Consider the following 4,364-nt stretch of genomic DNA (forward strand, 5'->3'; position numbering starts at 1 on the left):
CGATGACAGCAGATTATGGGAATAATTACGGTGTAACGTGCGCGCACGGGGTCGTAAGGCCGTGACTAATTGCCGTGCTTACGGCCAATCGTACCCCGTCATCTCGTCAGGTCAACGTTGGATTCTCGTATTTTTATGGTAATCGCCCGTTATCGATAGCGCTTTGATTCCTTCGTTTGCCTTTTGTTCTTCTCTCGGACAATGGGATAATTGGGAATTTTTCATCGAGAAGTTGGAGGGATTTGTTTTTTTTTTTTTTTTTTTTCCGAGTCGAATTCTGATTTCAGGTTTTTTCGTCACTTCTCTCGTTTTTATTCAACGGGATAATGAAGTAATGAGTGAATAATGAAATAGAGAGAGAGAGAGAGATAAGGTTAATTGCAGAGTTGTGAGAGGTTAGGTAGTTAGGTAGTCAGAGAGTATGTAATTTTAATTATTCTTGTATTATAGAATCTAAGGTATTATAGAATGAATAAGATATTTCTTTTTTTCGTTAAAAATAGAAATAGGATAATTGGTCGTAATTGTTGTAACAATGTTTCATCTTCATTCACTTATTTATATTATTTCGATGAATATTATCGCGTTGTTTGTTGTTCGATCGAGAAATGGAGGAATTTACGAGGGAGTAGTATCGATTTGCTCCATTTTTCCAAGGGTTGTTCATTAATCGAAATGGTTTTATTTATCGATGATGAGATGAGAAAAGGGAAGAGCTGTGTAACGAACGAAAGAGAACTTCATTGGCTCCAGAGTCGGAGCTGATTGACAAAAAGCCTCTGAAAGTGCAACGTGCAACCAATTTCCCCTTCGTCCTGTCTCACCACTTTTCCGCTCGGCGGCCGTAAGTGCGCGATCGTTTCTAGTACCACGAAGCGGAAAGCTCGACATTAGCTCGCCGTTTTTACCCAACTTTTCGTCTCTTGTTGCCGTTTTTGGTTTTATCACCCATCCCATCTCGCCAAAACATCTCCCCTTTTTTGCCCAATTCCGTTCTCCCTTTCGATCATCTCACCTGGATCTTCCAGCCGATCTTATTTCTCTTCGATTCTTTCATCGTTTTCTCCTCGGTCACTTCCTTTTTTTTTTTTTTTCACAAGTTTTGTACAATAATTGTTGGTCAATATTAATTGACCATCAATTTTCCGTTCAAATTGATGTTCAATTATCGTGGCTCTAAGATATTGTAAGTGTCTGGCTTCTTCTTATTCTATTTAAAGTAAAAATATAGGGTAGTTTTATCTTGAATTTTCCAAAATCTTATTCGAATATTAATTCGATCGTTGCTTACTAAAATAATTAGTATTCCAAATAATTTTCGTTCTTAATTTTTTCAAAATCATCCCTTAAAGAAATCCTCGAACATCGTCTAAAATAATTAGTATTCCAAATACCATTTCCATTCTTAATTTTTTCAAAATCATCCCTTAAAGGAATCCTCGAACATCGTCTAAAATAATTAGTATTCCAAATACCATTTTCGTTCTTAATTTTTTCAAAATCACCCCTTAAAGAAATCTTCGAATATCATCTAAAATAATTAGTATTCCAAATACCATTTCCATTCTTAATTTTTTCAAAATCACCCCTTAAAAGAATCCTCAAATATCGTCTAAAATAATTAGTATTCCAAATACCATTTTCGTTCTTAATTTTTTCAAAATCATCCCTTAAAGGAATCCTCGAATATCGTTTAAATACTCATTATTTTTATCAAGTCAACTCGTTTCCAATCGAATTGGAAGGAGAATTGGACAAAGGAAATGAAGCGAGCAGGAAGGATTAAATTTTAACGAAAATTTGGTTTTGTTTTGTTTAGAAGGTTGAGGATGGTCGACGACCTCCTCCGTAGGGTGGAAAGAAAACTCGTGGGATCGCCCGAGTCGGCTGGCCGTAAAAGGAAATTAAGGGATCGAGACTCCTTCGTTAATTCTCATAAATCTGAATGAAATTAACTTGCCGTGTTGATTTTTCCGCTTGGAAAATCTTTGTCGGCGGTTTGAGATGAGGGGAGGGAGGGGGAGAGAGAGCATAGGGAACGCGGCTCGTTTAGTTAATTGTAAGAAAAACAACGTATTACTACCGCGAGTTCTAGGCACGCGGAAGCGGATGAAATTCGCGTCCCGTGAATCCTGCGAATTTCATACGTATTAAAAATCTCCTTTCCATTCGACTTCTTTTTATTCAAATATCGAATTATTTTCCAACGAGAAAAATCTGTTCTCTTCCATTATTTTTCTTTTTCTTTTTCTTCCTTCGAACGACTTACTTACAGCAACATAGAAGCAACGATATCCTTTAATTTGAACAAGTACAATTGTACAAGTTTTATCTATACCGTTAGACAGCCATGTTCACTGCCACTTGTTACAAAATCGACCTATTAAATGATTCCAAGCGGTCTTAAAATAATTTTCCAAAGGATAACTCGAAAAAATAACCGCATATTTCTCGGTTCGTTCGAACGTTTGAACGTGCACGAGAGAAATTCCCCTCTCGAAGGTTGTTTCGCAAAGGAGAAGGAAAAATGACTCTACTCGGCGCGGGTATGTCGGGAACGTTGGGTAGTAGAATTCCGTAACGTCAACATGCGATAATTCCATCGATATCGGAAAGGTTTACACGAACCTTTCATCCAGTTGCAGAATGAACTGCGAAAAAAAGAAAGAAAGAAAGAAAGAAAGAAAGAAAGAAAGAAAGAAAAAGGGAGAAACGAGGCGCGATGTCGTAGGCGTTAAAACACGAATCGCGTGGATCGCGGAGAGTGGATTTTTCAAGTTGAAGGCGGCCATTGGCGAGCGGCGGCGGGCCCCGCCGTAAAAGGCCGCACCTAGGCCCGGCCGGCTTTCCAAATTTGGCGGGCGCAAGGCCCTTTTTGCGAGGTCCGTTGCAAAAATGGCCGTGAGGCCGGGTGACAACCGAGCTTCCCCCTTACAGAGGTACAGAGACCACGGTTAAGTTCAAGGTATTTTTACTCTCTTTCTCTTCGATCGCTCCTACGATTTTCCTACGATTTTGGGTGAGGATGCTCGCATCACGATTCTTCCATTTTTTTTTTTTTTTTTTAATATCTTTTACTCCTTTTTAGGGTATGTTTCCATTGTTTGTCGGATGAAGATATTGACGAGAGGTAGAATTGTTTTCCATTGTGATATCGTGACGAAGATGCGGACAATAGCATTCCTTAATTTTTTTTTTATATTTTTTGTCCCTTCTCTCTGCGAGTTCGCGAGTTCGCGCTCGTCGGATAAAGGGATAATAAGATTTTTTCCCTGTGGTCGTGTAATTCTTTTTATCGCTGTTGGATGAATGGTAGGATCTTTTAATCTTTGCATCAGCAATGAATGGGATACTATAAAAGTACGGAATTGTAATGAATTAAGGAAAAACAGATCGAGAGAATCTATAATATTTAGATTATCCTTTATCAAAGTGAGAGATTTCTCATTGAATTCGAAACGATTCCTTTCAATTAGCAAGCTTAATTATTATTTTCTTTCAATTACAATTGATCCAAAATTGACTCCAATCCATGAATTTTCCCTTTTCCAAACGAATCGCCTTAACGATAATCAAACCCCGCCATCGAATAATCCACCCCTCAGAAAAAATTCTTACCTCCTTCGTGTCAACACCCACAAGAACCATTCCCACCCTCGCGATTCTTCCTCCTCTACACCCCTATCCCCCTTCTTAATTATCCAAAAATTCATCCAAAAATCCCATCGAAGTCCTCCTCCATTCTCCGAAACGAACGGAAACGAAACGAAACGGACGGAAAAGTGGAGACCTCGTCGGGGAGCTGAGATACGAGGCAAGATGAAGAAGAGAAGAAGCCTTTCACAGGGAGAGGGTTGGAGAAGAAGGTAAGCGCGTTGCTCGCACAGCCTTCCTCTTTCCACGGGGAGGGGAAAAGGGGGAAAGAAACAAAAGTGCAAAAGTGGAAAGTTGGAAGAGGAGAGGTTCGTTGAGGTTCGCGGAGCGTGCGCGTGGAGGACGCCTCTCTTTCTCTCTCTCTCTCTCTCTCTTCCGTTCCATAGTATTCCCTCTCCATAATCTCTCTCTCTCTCTCTCTTTCTCTTTCTCTTTCTCTCTCTCTCTCTCTCTCTCTGTATGTCTGTCTGGTTTCACGTCCAGGTAGCACGTCCTCCGATTGGTGGGCGTGAACGCAGGTGCGCGTGGGTGGGGGAGGCGTGGTGACGGGTCTGGATTGGCCCACGGGCACCTAGGCAGAGCTTAAGCGGAGACCGGAAGTGGGGCCGTGGTACGGGAAGAGGTAAGGAGCGAGGGAGCTGGAAACCTCCGCGCGCGCGTGCATACACACAAACACACACACATACACACACACACACACACACACAGAG

Source organism: Apis dorsata, unplaced genomic scaffold (assembly GCF_000469605.1).
Source record: "Apis dorsata unplaced genomic scaffold, Apis dorsata 1.3 scaffold_269, whole genome shotgun sequence".
NCBI lineage: Eukaryota > Metazoa > Arthropoda > Insecta > Hymenoptera > Apidae > Apis > Apis dorsata.